We start from the raw sequence: 16,401 nt of genomic DNA on the forward strand, positions 1-16,401 counted from the left end.
TTCCCTCCCTGATCTGGGGAAGGAAGTGGAAGGAGGGAGGCAGGAACAACAGGGCTGAAGACATGAGGGCAGGTTTCAGTTACACACCAGCCGCTCCTGCTTTTCTCAGCCAAAGATTTCCGTTTCTTATGTGTAAAGGCAAAACAAGCAGGGATGTATCCATTGGTCACTTCTTCCCCACTGTCCCCTTCAAGATGCATAAAGTCAAAGCTATTTTCTCTGATGTGTTTATTTTATTTAGCACTCACATCTCGCTTACTGTATGCCAGGGTCAGTGCTCAGTGCTTTCCAAAACCAGCTCACGTACCTGTTACAACAACTCTATGAAACAGATATCATTGTATCCCCGTCTTACTGATGAGAACATTGAGAGAGTGCCCAAGGTGTCATGGCTTCTAAATGGCAGAGCTGGAATCCAAGTCTAGGCTTTCAGTTCAGTCCCTGGTCCTAACCACTGCCCTTCTCTCTCTCTCGTTATTAGTAATGGCTCCCTACTTTGTGAGTCCAGGGCCCTGAGGTTAGTTTGTTTTCTGTGTCCTTAAGCCTCCACCTCTGTTGGGCTCTTCACCTCACTGGATCAGCAGCTGGGCCTCAGCAGGACGAGAACCTTAACTCCAGATTGGCACCTTACTTTGTATGGTAAGAAGTCAGTCTTCAGCTCTTGATCACTTGCCTTGGAATCCAGGTTTAGCCACTGTCCAGCTGTGTGACCTTAGTTAGTCACCTAACTTCTCTGTGTCTTACTTCGTTTATCTATAAATGTGGGCAATAATAATACAGAACAAATGAGTTAATATGTGAGAATCTTTGAAACAGTATCTGCCATGTGGAAAGCACTAAGGTCTGATTTACTGTTATTTTCATATTATTATTATGATAGTCTCCTTCCTAATGGGCTTGAGATTCTCTCAGTCCTTGACTTCGAAGTTGTTTTCTGTTTTCAGTCCTGACTTGCTCCTCAGATCTCAATTTGAGCTGCTCCCCTGGCTCTGAACTTTGCCTTCTCAATGCCATCCTGATGTCTTGTCCTTTCACATCCTTGCCTCATGGGAAGCATTTTTCTTGGTCTAGTGCAGCCTTTGGCAAGAGACACCCTTTGATACCAAATACTTGTCTTTCGCCCTCAGAATCAGCACTGTCTGTGGCTCCAGTTGCTCTTGTAAGGACAAGGGTCTGCTGGGTTCCTAAATTCTAGCCCCCCCCCCAAAAAAAAGTAAAGCAAACTCCATTTCTTTTTTCTTTCTTTCTCTCTCTCTCTCTCTCTCTCTCTCTCTCTCTCTCTTTTTTAAGAGAGATTTTTGCCATAGGGTGTGCACCCTTGCCAGAGAGACAGAAAGCAAGAATTTACCTCCCTGGAGGATGGCCATGCCACAGTCCCTTCTCCTGCAGTCTCCTCTAGAGGTCGTGGGCACATGTGCATATGCATCTGGCATGAGTTTTAAGCCACCAGGTTCAGGACTCAAACTGTGATCAATTAAGTGGGAGTCCAGTGATATAACCATTATGCCATTTCTCCATTTCTCACACCCCTGGCTGTCAGTTACCCAGATGAAAATGTTTGCTGAGAACTTTTAGATCCAGACATTGTAGGGACATGAAAGACATAAAACAACCCTGCACTTAAGAATTAAAACAATTGAAGGAGGGAATTCCCATAACAGAAACTTTACCTTTCTGGCCATTTTAAAGTGTACAACTCAGTGGTGGTGAGAGCATTCATAATATTTTGCAATTGTCATCACTCTAATCTTGGAACTTTTGCATCAGCCCAAATGGGAACTCCATACACATTCCCGACTCCTCCCCTCCTTAGCCCCTGACACCCACTGACCTGTGATCTCTCTATGGAATTGAAGAATATTTAAATGTACTTGCACAAACAAAAGTTTGCTAACAGGAAGAGGCAGTGGGTACCACTATGCTGTGGGGACAGCATAACTTGGTGATTGGTAGTGTGGACTCTGGAACCAAACTGCCCAGGTTTAAATCCCAGCTCTGCTGCCTATTGCTGTGTGGTCTTGGATAGATTAATGTATATCTCTGGTCCTCAATCTATATACATGTATAAGGTATAAAATGATGGTTACGGAAGTGCCTCCCCCATAGATCAGTTGTGAGGACTCAGTGTTTCAATGCAGAACAATACCTAGCTATAGTAATGCTGTGTACGGATTTACTTATGTGGGTGGATGCTAAGTCCTGTGGCTCAGTATATTGTAACTTTCTGGGAACAAAAAATCTTTTCTATCTTGTCTACAAGGGAATCTCCTGCACCTAACATGATCCTGGCCTTCAGCCGGCACCCGGAAACTGTTTGGAAGGGGGAACTGGATGGTGGTATAGTGCTAAAACACGGTGCTCTGAGAGCCAGAACTACATGAGAGAGTTGTCAGTTCAAGTCCAGAGACCTAGGTATGCTGGACACATGAGCACCCATGATCCAGGCTGGCTGAAGCTTGGATGCATTGTAGCCTCGGGTCCCTGTCAGGGTACTGTATTTCTGCTTTTCTCTCTCTCTCTCTCTTACTCATGGAATAGATAAACTTTACAAAATATATTTGTTGGATGATTGAATAAGGGTGGTCAAAAGAGGGGAGATTATTGAGAAATCCTACACTCAATGTCAAAAACCACCCATGACCTTTTAGTAAACCACATTGAGAATGAGTGCTGGATATTGTGTGACCCATTACAGGCAGAACAGAAAACCAGGCCTGTCCCCAACATAAATATATGATAATGATTATAACAAAAATTCATCAAATATCCATGATTTGTTGAACACTTTACATGTGCCTGGTATTGTGCTAAAAAACCTTATGTGTAGCCACTGATTTATGTGTGACTCAATCTGTGAGACAAAACCCACTAGCACAGTACAATGTTAGCAATGGAAAGCTTGCTTTTTTTTTTTTTTAATAGAGCAAAATGTCAACAAGTGCAAATGAACCCTGTGATAATTGAGTCCATATGGAAGGTAGGGATGCTAAGAAGAGCCAGGTGAGGACAACCATGGAATTCTGATGAAACATCTGTATCCATGATCCAGCCAGCCTGTTAATCATCTGGATCTGCCTGAGCTGTTGATTGCTTTTGGTTTTGCATTTTTCTTTTCTCATTCTTTAACATTCACCTTAGACTCCCGTATAGGACAGATCTTATCCTGCTTGCTACCTTTCCAGACACGCATGGAGGGAATGGCAAAGAGAATGTTAGCAGATGCCTCAGCAAACCAGGTCCTGAGAGTGAGCGCTCTTGTCCCTGTCTCGGGGACAGTGCTCAAAGCTGGCTAATTGGATCTAGGGCAGGGTTATAGAAGCAGGCGTCAAGGCGCGATGGCCTGAATCAAACCCCAGATTAATTAGAAAGTGTCCAAGTGGATTGAATATTTCATGACCTGAGGGCTGAAGTCAAGGTCTCTTTGGAATAGAAATCAGAAGTGAATGTGGGTAGAGGGTGGAGGTGGATGGAAGCAGAAGGAAAGTAAGAGAGGGCAGGGGAAAGGAGGAGGGGGAGGAAAAAGAGAAGAGGACAGAGAAAGGGAGGGAGGAAAGGAAGAGAAGGAATATATGAATGAATGAATATAACTTCTCACCTCAGTCACTGAATGATCTCAGAGGGTGATGTACCTTCCATGTTATTATTTTAGCTGATCTTTCAATTATTCTGTGAGGGTAGAGTCTGCTGCTGGTGCTGCATGAGTTAAAGAGACTGGAGGTGGGGAAGGATCAACCTCCTCCCTCTGATTCCTGAGTTTCAGATGCCACTCCTCTGTTGATTTGGAAGGAATCAAATTTCCCACCTTCCAAGTAATAGGTTCTCAGAGCCAAGAGGAAATGCCCATTTCCCACCTTCCAAGTAATAGGTTCTCAGAATTTGGGGAGACAGTTATTCCAGAAGGACATTTTTTTTTGGTTCCATTTCTCTATCAAAGAATTATTTTAGCAGAGGGGAAAGAATAGTAAGCTGGGAGGAAGTGTGGATTCTCTTGAGAGACTGGAAAATTCCTTCGTCCCCTGGTCTTTCTTGGAGACACGACTATATTGTCTATTGTCTCTGTCTGCTATTACAGTGTGTGGGGGTCTGACCATGTCTGTGTTCTGTCTTTGTGTATCTGTCCTGAGTGGCCTTGGGTTTGCCTGTCTTGCTGCCCGCTCCTTTCTCTGCCTCTTCTTGCTGTGTCCTCCCATCTCTCTGGCTCCAGCTGTCTTCATAGCCCAGTCTTTGCCTTCTGTCTGCTTCCCTGTCTCTGCCCTCCTCTCCCTCTGCCTTTCCCCTACTCCTATCTGCTTTGTGCACATTCTGTCACTACCACCTTCTCTGTCCTTCTCCTTCCTCTGACTTTCTCCTCTTCCCGCTTTCACACTTCTGCCTCTTTTTCCTCTCCGTTCTCTTTTTCCTACTCCTTTAAGGTTTTTTTGTTGGCTTTGGTCAATTCCAATCAATAAGTATTTCTGGATCCCCTATCACAAGCCAGACACTGAACCAGGGGCTGCTTAAGGATACAGACCCAACTGGTCCTTCTCTGCAAAAGATGCTTACTTGATCAGAGGTTCAGCGACTTAATAAAATGTTTTATTTTCCAATCAGCCTCAACCTGCAGGTGGTCTTGAATATGATCACCTCCTGGAGGAGTGGTTGGGATGACAGAGCTATAAGCAAGAAGGGAAGCTGGAGGTTGCTTAGTCCAGTGGGCTGAGTAGGCAGAGGACAGGTGCCTGTGTTGGGCATGGTCATGCCACAAAGGGGCAGCTTCTGCTCTTACCTGCATAGAAAGGTGGCCCCCTTCAGGGGGCCGGTTCCATCACCTCTCCTTCCTCTCCAGCCTCTTTTTAAGGACTACTATATTACATAATCAGTGTGGTCCAGACCAAGTAATTCAAGTTGATGACTTCTCAAATAAAACACAAGACTGAGGGAGCCTCATGGCTCTAATTATTTTGCCAACTCGTTGATCTGCATATCAATTTCCCTCCCCTGCACAATTCATATTCTATACATCTGGTTGGCAGAGAGGATGCCTGGGGAAATTACATGGCTTTGCACATAAGATTTGTTAGAAGTTGGAGGAGAGACTATCTTATTTCACTTGATAATCTCTTATTTATGGGTTTGTTCTTTTCTTAATATTAATGAGACTTACTATCTCCATCTTGCTGTGACAGCTTTATCAACACCTCTGTGGCTGCATTTCTATTCAGGTAATAGAACTGCAATCAGATTGAACAGGCATAAATAACAGGAAAATTCACTGGTTGGGAACGTCTGCAAGCCCAAAGGCCCAGGCCTTGCAGAAGCTGCCTGTTGTTGTGGGCTGTGTATTTGCTGGTTGCTCTGAGATCCAGAGCCTACAATATCCACTGCTGACAAAGTGAGTTTTAGTTTTTAAGTGTATTTACTTCTTTCATGGACAAGAGAGACAAAGTAAGAGAGACAGAGAGAGTGAACACTCCCAATGTGATCCCGGCACCCTGATCGACACCTCACCTTCAGGACAGGTCGTGCTCAGTGTAGGCAGGGAGGTCTCTAGACTTGAACTGGCAATCTTCCGTTGTGGATGTGCCTTGCATAGCATCGTGTTTTACTGATATATCATCATTTCGTCCCCCAGAGGGGGTTCAGATCCTTTCCTTCCCAGTAGTAGGTACTATAGGAGAGGCACGGGTTTTCAAGTCAGACTGACCTGGTTTTGCATCATGTCTCTATAGATTAAAAACTATAAACTTCTTCATTAGTAAAACAAAACAAAAATTTAAAGAGCTCTATAGTATTTGTCAAGTACTCGTGAATGCTTTGTTTAGCATTTCTTCAATTCTCATAAATGCTATAAAACCCAGAAGAAAAATGGAATAATACACACATACCCAGACTTTCACTTTAATTCAATAACACAATCTGTTTTAATTCACTACTGCATATCCTACAGAGGTATCTGAAACTGGGTGATTTGGAAGAACAGAGGATTAGACCGCTCATGACTTGGAGGTACAATGTCTAGAGGCCAACTTCTCATGAGGCTGCAACAGGGCAAGAACAAGCTCTTGAGCAGAGCAGCAATTATCTACATGTTCCTGTCTGTTTTGGTCTCCTTTCCCTTCTTATAAACCAAGCAGAAGTCAATCATTAATTACCTTTTTTACATCCAAAACTTATTCACACCTTTGCGATATAACCAAATCCCAAACTGTAGCACATACTTTAAAAATATTTTATGATTATATGTTGTATTTGTCAATGAAAAGTTTGGAAAAGCTATGCAATTTATCCTAGGGTCCTTAGAGAATGAGGAGGCAGACAAGGCTGCTATCAAGGGCTACACAAGTTGGGTACTATACAGCTTCAAGAAGGGCCCTTCACTTAGACAAGGGGTGGGTAAACTACAGTCTTGGAGAGACAAATCCAGCCCATGATCTGTTCTTGTCAGATAGTTTTATCAGAACAAGTTTTTCATTCACATATTTTTCCACATTGCTTTTGTGTTATACCTACAGAGCTGAGTAGTTGCAACAGGGACAGCCTAGCCCAGAAAGCTCAAAATAATTGACTGTCTGTCTCTATGGAAAAAAAATGTTTACTGACCCCTGATCTAGATGACTATTTGATCTCTTTTGAGCTGGTCAGTATGACTGCCCAGGAGCCAGATATGCACATGTGTCTGGTTGAGCTCTGAGTGACAAGGTAGCTATGAGACTTAGGAGATAAGAATCTCAGTTTCACAGGTATTTACACACAGGATCCAAGATTTGGGGACAAAGATGGTTATTACAACACTATTTCTACAGGGAAAATTTAGAAATAATCTGAAAGCCAATCTTTAAGGACTATGGCTAAATAAAGGAAGGTACAGCCATACAATGCAAATCATGTAACCATTAAAGTGAATGAAGCAGACCTATTCATACTGAAAGTTGTCCACAGCAATTCACACAATCATACATCTATATCACTGTGCAAGCTCTCTTTCTACTGTATTTTGTTACTCCAAAATGCCACTTAGTGCAAGATGCACCATTATTTTATGTGCCAATAAGAAGCAAAGAAACTGGCCACTGTACAATGCCTTAAATTGTAAGATGCATCTTTATTTCGGGAATCTTACATTTTAAAATAAAAGTGCATCCTAAAAAGACGAAGTATAGTCCGTTTATTTATTCATATAAGAATATGTGAATTGAGAGAAATGTTAAAAAAAATCTGAATGGGTGTACATCAAAGGGTATGGAAATTATCTCCAGGGCATAAGAGAAATTGGAGGTTGGGAGTGAAAAGGAGCTTCCACTTTAAAATTTTTACCCCTGAATTATTTAAAAGTTTTACGATAAGTATGGATTACTTATGTAATTTTAAAAAGTATTTTTAAAAGAAAAAAAATTGTCTATAAAGTGACTTCCCAAGTACATCACACAAAGTTGGAGGATAACTATTGTGTTGTTGGGAAAGTCAACATTTTTGCATAGAAAAATATTGAAAAATATGTCATGACTTTCCAGACAGTCTAATAGTTTCAAATCTCTTCTCTAGTTGACCACCAAGAAGTCATTTAATCAAGAGAGACAAAACGTTGGGAACATTTTCTAAGCAAAAGATAAATGATAAATTTAAAGTGTAGTTGCTACTTATAAAGGATTTCTGCTTGCTGGTACACATTTGGTCAATTTTTTATCTTTTATTTTCTGCCTTTTTTTCCCCCAAGACAATTCCTCTGTTAATTATAGACTATAATGAACTCTACAAATAACCACAGTTCAGCTCAGCCTTTGCTTGCATACCATATATACTTCAAAAGACTCTGTTTAACTGAACAATGAAAATGTAGTATAATAATTACCATAAGAATTATCAAAGGACAAGATAGCTAATGCAGTCTGTACTTCCTGAAAATGACAGACATTGTTGGCTGCTTTATCAGTTTGAAAGACTTTTGGCTACATGTAATGTATTTAAATACTAATGGTTAAATATGAAAGACAATTATATAATTAATATAACTAAAAAGTCCAGAAAAAAACTATCACCGTGTTACTTCAGTGGCTCAAGGATGTAATTAGGGAGCCAGGCTCGTTTCATTGTTCCACTCCATCCTTATCAGCTTACTGGTCTTTCATATTTAGTCTTATAGCCCCACAGTCACAAGATGATTGCTGAGGCTCCAGGAATCAAGTCCTCACACAAATAAGTCCAAAGCCACAAATCAGACAAGGAATCAGGGAAGGGAGAGAAAGCACTCTCATGTCTTTATCCTTTTATCAAGGAGAAAAAGAACCCTACACAATGTCTCCTTACATGCAAAGGCCTAGAACTATAGTAGATCACTTCTAGCTGCAAGGGAAGCTAGCCATCTTGCTTATTTAGCTGCTCTAGCAGGAAATTGGCAAAGGTAGAGACGTTGAAGTGGTCTCTAGCTGTGCTAGCAGCTGTTAATTCCTCACTTTTTCTCTTGACAACACATCTGATTTTATTCAGAATTGTGAGTTGAGAAAGGATGGGTCATATCTATTCTCAAAGAATGAACTATGATTAGATTAAGACATTTAATACCTCTTGCCAGTTAGAGAATGAGATGCAGTCCTGGTCCACGAGATTTGAGAGAATGTGCCTCAGAAGTCTGAGGAGCTTCTGGGAAACTTATCTTCTATCTTAGAAAGGAAAGAATATACCTTCTTCCTCTCCTATAGGATTTGATTTTTTTAAAAGAAAATGGTATTGCCATAGGGCATGTGTGCTTGCCAGAGAAAGACAGAGACATAGGGGAAAAGCACCTCCCCCATGGGGTATGTAACACCATAATCCTTTCTCCTCTATTTCTCCATCTTGTTGGGATTGGGGGCATATTTTAGTGTCTCACACTTCTGGGTTTTGCATGCATGGGTATCAACTCAGGTTCCATAGCATCCAACAGCTTGGCATTAACAGATAAGATAGCAAGGGAGATAAGAAATATGTGGTGCCATTTTAGGGATAAGTAGAGATACAGTTAGATCATACTTAATCTTGTGGAAATCCCAGGGTTGGCTAGAATGAATTGGGTGATACAGTGTCTGATACAGTCTGCTCCTTGAATCAAGTAGATCCCCTCTTGACCTCTACTTTTAAAAAGATGGAGGTCAAAATAAGATTTTTTTTTAAAAAAAAGCCCTTACTTCTCTCCTGATAGAAAAGGTACAAGTCTAATACATTACATAGAGTCCCCCTTAGGGTGGACTCAGAAAAGATTCAAGGAAAGTGTATGAGTGACACAAACTATGATACTTGCTGTTGTGGTTGGTTGTGAGCTCATCATTCCCATTCACCATCTTTACTCCTCACTGTGCTGGGCTAGCTGAGCTAGTCGAGCTTGTCTAGATTGACAAAGAAGCCTCAGCTCTTATTGCCTTGCCTTTGTTAGGCCATGATTCTTGAAACCAACAGATTGCTACGATGATGTGTCACGAAAACACCGAAAGAGGCCCCTGTGAATTATCCCTGACTTCGTTGTGTAATGGCACTTCTAGTTAATCAGGTGTTCGGAAACAATGAACCCCATCAGCATTGTAACCCGTTTCTCTGACTATTGGCCCACTGGCACGAGGAACCCAAAGCATTGAGATCAGAAGTGGCACATAAGAAGGATGAAATATCAGAGTAAATACCTTATTGTTTAAGACATTTTGAGTTGGATATTGTCTTTACCGGCAGTCTAATACATCCTGGCTAATATGTCAGAGGAAGTGACAGTTAAAGCTGAGATCTGAACAAACAGTAGAAATTAAAATGGGCAAACATGATGGGCAAGCATGCTTCAGGCAAAAGGAAAAACATTGACAAAAGTCTATAAAGAGAATCAAAATGTGAAGTGTTTGGCAACTTAAAATGATTGAGTACAACTGGGATCAAGATTAGTATAAGAGTCGCTCGTTAAAGATTCCTCTATAATGCTAGCAGTTTTCACAGATGGCATTACTGCCTTTGAGAAATTATTAAGAGAAATCTGTGTCGCTAAACTAATAGCTTGAGTGGATTTGTCTTTGAAGAATTAAATAACATTGGCTCATCTCCCCCACTGGATCCCATGCTATTAGATTAGACTTCCCACAATTTTCCTAAATACTATGGCTTAAGTTCTTATCTTGAGCTCTAATTTCCATTACTGTTAGATACATTTGTCTCTGGCTTTCCATGCTCGCTTTTGTTTTTGTTTTGTTTTCTTCTTGTCCACATCAGCCTAAACATGTAACAAAGCTACTTTTCCTGGCCTCTCCAAAATGACAGTCAGCCAAGGAAACTGTATAAAGTCAAATTTGAAGGGAAATGGGGATAGTGCAGGGACAGTAATGAAAAACGTTATATTGTATCATAACCAATGGAGTAAAATGAATTACCAGAGGGGCCAGCAGGAGGCATAGTGGTAAAGGCGTTGGACTCCTACATGGCTGACCACAGCTGGAGTCCCAGACCTGGTGGTTTGAAACTCATGCTGCATGCATACCTAAGATCCCAGGAGGGGAAGGGATTGCAGCATGACCATCCCTCTCGGGGGTGTGATTCTTCATTTCTCTCTCTCTCTCAAGCATACACATCCTATAGCAAAATTCTCTCTCAAAATGAAAAGAAAGAAAAAGAACGAAGAGAGAAAAAAAAAAGGGGGGAAAGAAAGAAGAAAAAAAGGAAAAGAAAGAAAAAGAAAAAAGGAAGAAAGAAAAGGAAAGAAGGAAGGAAGAAAGGAAGAAGGAAGGAAGAAGAAAGAAAGAAAAAGAAAATGGAGAAAATGAAAGAAAGAGAAAAAGAAAGATGAACTACCAGAAATCTTTACTCTTCACAATCCAGCTTAAGGTATGGCAGGACGGCAGCCATTCTAAAATTAAGAAAGGTCTCTAATGAGAACAATCTGACAAAGTGCTGAGTCATAGTGAGTTCTGTTTAAGGAATAGTCAGATGAGGAACCAGGAACGAATATTTGAAGTAAAACAAGAATCAAGATAATTATTTGAAAGAAAGTGATTGACTCTGATTGTAGTGAGTTATGATTTGCATGTGTTTGTATCTTATATCCATAAATACTGAGAACAGGTTGAACTTTTCCAGACAGTTTGATGGTGTTTGCTGGCTGTCTCCCTGAAACTGATCTGGGTTGTAATCTAGTCTTTGGGATTTAAAAAAATTCTTCAGATGATTCTAATTGCAACTAAAGTTGAGAACCACTATTTAAAAACAAACAAAAAAGTAAAACAAACAAAAAATATACCTTCCCACATCCGGACCACACCCCAGACTAATTAAATCAGAATCACTGTGGATGAGGATCGGGTATCCGCGTGGTGAAGAGTGCTCCTGGTGATACAACGTGCAGCCAGGGTTGAGAGCCACTGTTCCTGATGCTCATCTGGGTCTAATCTCAAGTGTTAAGGATTTGCTCAGCGATGCCTACATTAATTTTCATCATTTTTATAGTTTACCATGACAAAGTAAACACACCTACTTTAAAAGAGAAAGCATTTGTTATTGAAATTTCCCCCCAATCCCTCACAGCTTTGGTTTTACAAGTCTAACATTATTTAGTCCCTCCCCAAACTGTTCTATTTATAAGGTGGCTTTTGATCGTGTGATTTTTCCAAAGATCACAAGCCTCATGGTGGTAAGAGTGGATTGCTATCCTTCATTTCCCAGAATTTACTATGCTTCTGGTAAAAGTATCCCTGGAACTACATTTGAAGAGCCACTTTTCTTTAACTCTTAGTTTGCATTTTTTCCTGGCCAGGTCAGAGTTGGAGAGGTCCTGATTAGTGTAGACCAATTAGCACATTCCATCTTTATGATTATGATTGGTTCTAAAATGAACACATGGTCACTTTATAGCCAATGAGAGTTGAGCTTATCTCAATGGGATGTGAAGCTGAGAAGGTGTGAGTACAGGAGCTTTGGAAACAGACACTGAGGATGAAGCCTATACACAGAGGAGCACCACAGAGCTGTGGTTCACCCTGTCTTGGTGACATGGTAAAGTCATTCAAACCAGCAGCACCAGACAACATTCTTTTATCTGAATGGATGGATTTCTGTGAAAGCCAATTTGAACTGGAGTTTTTAATTAATGACTATAAAGAGTCTGACTGATAAAACAGAACAAATACAGAATTTAAATAGCACAACTGAGCTTCTCAGTTATCTCTTGCTTATTTCTTCGTTTGGTTTTTGCAACAATGCCATGGAGTCAGTGGACCAGAGCTTTAGACTGTGTGCCCCACGAAGCCAGGAAACAAAGATGCTTTGTTCCATCTCCTCATATCTGGCACAGTTACATTTATTTTATACATGGAAGGCATTTAATAAATAATTGTTGAGAGGATAAGTGAATTCTAAGTTTTCACGATGTGAATTCAGCCATTCTCAAGACTCTCCCCTTTATCTTTTTCTGTTTATTTTTTCCCCCTGATGGGCGTTCATGTTTATTCAACTTTTTACTATTCAAAACAATGCTGGTATGAGCATCCTTTTAATGAATCAATCCATTATTTCTTATTAACTCAGGGCTTTTATCTGAGTCATTGCTTCCACTTAAAATACTTTCTCTGCTACTTCTGCCTCCCAAATTCTCATCCATCCTTCAAGACCCAGGATAAATACACTTCCTTTAGGAAGCTTGCTTTGGTTCCTACCAGTTTGACAGAATGGCTTCAGCCTTCTCTAAATTCCTGTGAGGAAAGGAATAAATACTCAGACAGACTGGATCGGAATTTCTATTGTGTCACTTTCTAGCTGTGCAAGAAATAACTGAGAAGCTCAGTTGTGCTATTTAAATTCTGTTCTGTCACTTAACTGCTATAAGCCAAGATTTCCTCAGTACTAAGTTGAGATTAAAATACTACCAACAAGGACCAGCAGTTAGCGTAATGGCTATGTCACTGGACACCCATGTAGTTGACCACGGTTTGAGCCTCGGACCCGGTGGCTTAAAAACTCACACTGGGCACGTGTACGTGCGTGCCCATGATCCCAAGAGGAGAATGGAGAAGAAGGTATTGCAGTGTGGCCATCCCCCTTGGGAGATTATTTCTCACTTTCTGTCTCTCTGTCTTTCTCTGTATCTGGTGAGTGCATGTGCCCTGTAGCAAAAACCTCTCAAAAAAAAAAAATACTACCAAACTAGGCTAGCAGCCAGTGGCATGGTGGTTAAGATGGCTGGATCTCACATGGCCAGCTGTGTGGTTTAAGTCCTGAGCTGGTGGCTTGGAAAACAAGTTGGCCACATGTGTGCATGCCCAAAATTCTTAGAGGAGAATAGAGGAAGAGGGATTGTGGTATGGCCATTCCTCTTGTGGGGGAGGGTGATTTCTCACTTTCTCTCTCTCGCTCTCTCACTCTCTCTGGCTCTCTCTCACACACACACAAGTGCATCCACCCATAGGAAAATGAAAAAAAGCACTGGAGCAAGTAGGTGGCAAAGTGGTTAAAGTGCTGGACTCACATATGGTCAATCATGGTTTGGGTCCTGGACCTGGAGACTTGAAACTCATACCAGGTCATGTGCTTGCGTGCCCAAAATCCCAAGAGGTGAATGGAAGAGAATGGATTGTGGCATGGCCATCTTCCAGAGGGTGATTTCTTGCTTTCTGTCTCTGTCTCTCTGTCTAGTGCACACACCCTATAGCAAAAAAATCTCTCAAAAATATTAGTATTACTACCAACTTCATATGCCTGTTTTGAAGAACAGATGAAATATAATATACAGAGTAAAAATTTCTTGTGCGTTTTTTTCACATTTCTCCTTTTTATGTAAGATCTCACAGGGGTAATTTCTAAGAGGTATTGTTATCCTATTTCACATGCAAGGCATTGGGCAATCAATTGACCCATGACTAAGGTCAAAGGACTATTCAATAATATCTTCCTTTATAAGTCATTTATTGAGCTCCTACTACGTGTCATCACTGTGGATTCTAGGGGCAAGTGATTCTGACACAAACGTGTATAATGAATGCTACAAATGAAGTTTAGAGTATTATGGGGAGGGGACATTACAGGTCGAAACTTGGCCATAGACTTCTCTGAGTTATGACATTTAAATTAGGTGGGAAGAGTGTGAGTTCTCTTTTCTCTGTTACACAAATGCCTGGTTCAACCTATTTCTGTCCTTTCTTTTCTGAGGACTATGATTTTGGCAACCTGGCATCTCCTGTCTTCAGACTCCCTTCTTTGGCTAGTCCCAGGGACATGTAGCATCCCCTTCCCTCCAGGATGAGGATGACAGGGAGAAGGTGACTCCCTTCGTGACTCTAGCTTGTCTGTCTTTGCCTGTCTCTTTATCAGTGCTGCTAGTAATTACATCAGCCCACTTTCTATGCCTCTCCTCTTTGGTCAGATGTCTGATGATATTTCATTGTTTTCTGAAATTACATCCATGAGATTTTAAATAAAATGAGAAATGGGCTCTTATAACCTTCACATTGGCACTATGCATTTTTTTTTCCTTTTAAAAAATTTTATTTATTTTTTTTCTGAGAGGGATATAGAGAGAAGAACCCCTAACATGGCCCTGATGCTGTGATATATCTGCAGCTTCAGTCAGCCTCAGATGATGGGAACATGCATGACCGGCATACCCAGGGAGGTCTCTGGATACAAACCTGGAATGCTCCCACGTGGGTCAGCCAATAAACATTGCGTTTATTGCACAGTCTGGCCCTTCTATGCAATTTTTTTCCATTCTTTCTCCCATACCACAACCAACAGAGTTGACACAGTCCCTGCTCACAGACTGGTCTTCTCCAGGGGCTTTTGCTGGAGGATGCCTGAGACTGACAGGCTGCATGTAGGCAGCACAAGGATTGTTGGCAGACATAGTAGTTAAAAATCTAACTTCTGGGGACCAGCAGTTGGTGTAATGGCTATGCCACTGGACTCCCACGTAGTTGACCATGGTTCAAGTCCCGGGCCTGGTAGCTTAAACTCACTCAAGGCATGTGTGCATGCATGCCTGAGATCCCGAAAGGAGAATAGAGGAGAAGGGACTGCAGTGTGGCCATCCCCCTGAGGGGTGATTTCTTGCTTTCTGTCTCTCTCTGTCTTTCTGACAAGTACACACACTCTATAGCAAAAACCCCTCAAAAAAAAACTGACTTCTGAAAATAATCCAAAGTTTTGGCAGTATCATTCCCACATCTCCACGTGGCAACATTCTGCTTTAGCTTAGTGGCAGCTGTCTCCTGTAGACAGGGCATTGAAGCCTCAGTAACCACAGACCTCCCTGCTCCTTATTGTATCCCCACTCCAGCCTGCTTCAGTCATCTGCCATGTTTGCTTGCTCTCTAAGGGCACTTAAACTTGTACCGAATTTTAACTTAGATTTAACATGGACCTGGCATCTTGTAAGTGTACCTATTATTAATAGTAATAATGGTAATATTATTCAAAAAAATAGCGCTCCTAAAGCTTAGTGAAAAGGATATAAGCCCTTTCCTGAATAGCAATTGAGTAGCAATTGTGATAACTCAATGAAATGTTCAAAACACACCCTCCCTTCTTCCTAATCAGCACTTCTACACTAGAACATTTCTTAATAAATTGTACAAACTCTTTACGCATAATAGAAACAGTGCATGTTGCAGCTAGATGATTATTATTATTTACCATCATCACATAATTAGACATAATTTCAATAATTGCCCAAACACAGTCTACATGAATAAATATTCCTTAGGAAAACACAAATTAGTGAAAAAAGAATCCAAGTTTGTAGTGAGAGCTGTAAGGTCCAGAAGGTACTTTCTGTTTTGAGTCAGGCCAGCACGATGTGCACAGAAGGGGTCATTGGGAACATGGGCCAGCCAGGCATGTGAGTCTTCCTGAGAACAGACTTAAGGCAGAGAGTTTTCCCTGGCTTAGTCTCTAACAATGTGGTTCTATCCATCACTAAGATTAATAACACTTGAGTGAAACTTTAACCTGCTTTCCAGTGAACTGTTGACTGTTTTTCTGCTTCAGTAATCTCTCCATTTCTATTCAACAGTCATTGGGTGGCTTCCTGCGCTGCGGGCGCTGTCCTAGGTGCTGTAGACACCACAGGACACAAGGAAGAATTGGAAAGTTCCTTGTTGGAGAATATGATTCAGCATCCTCCTCCTCTTGGATCTCAGGGAATGGGATACCATCTGTTATTCCACAGGTACACGTTGATCTCCTGCTATATGGCACTCGGTGCTAAGCAGTGTGCAATAGTCAAGCCAGATATGGCTTATCTTTCTTGGAGTTCACATTCTAGAAGGTGACATTCTAGAACTCTCTTAGAGTTCACATTATAGAATTTTCTTGGTTTGATTATATATTCATCTGTCTGAGTACATAATCAAACCAAGAAAATTGCTGGTAGTGACAAGTGCTATGACAAAATGAAATGATGTTAGAGGTATACATGGAGGAGCACTTACC

General features: G+C 41.2%; 1 long non-coding RNA gene across 1 annotated transcript; it reads right to left on the bottom strand.

Moving 5' to 3' along the window:
- Window positions 1-223: 223 nt before the first annotated feature.
- LOC102494326 (uncharacterized) lies at window positions 224-16,201 on the bottom strand. Its single transcript, XR_334268.1, has 3 exons — window positions 15,919-16,201; window positions 5,488-5,647; window positions 224-753 (listed from the first exon to the last, which is right to left on the bottom strand). It is a non-coding gene; the product is annotated as an uncharacterized LOC102494326 (long non-coding RNA).
- Between the last annotated feature and the right edge of the window lie 200 nt (window positions 16,202-16,401).

Source organism: Tupaia chinensis, unplaced genomic scaffold (genome assembly GCF_000334495.1).
Source record: "Tupaia chinensis unplaced genomic scaffold, TupChi_1.0 Scaffold000182_1, whole genome shotgun sequence".
Classification (NCBI taxonomy): Eukaryota; Metazoa; Chordata; class Mammalia; order Scandentia; family Tupaiidae; genus Tupaia; species Tupaia belangeri.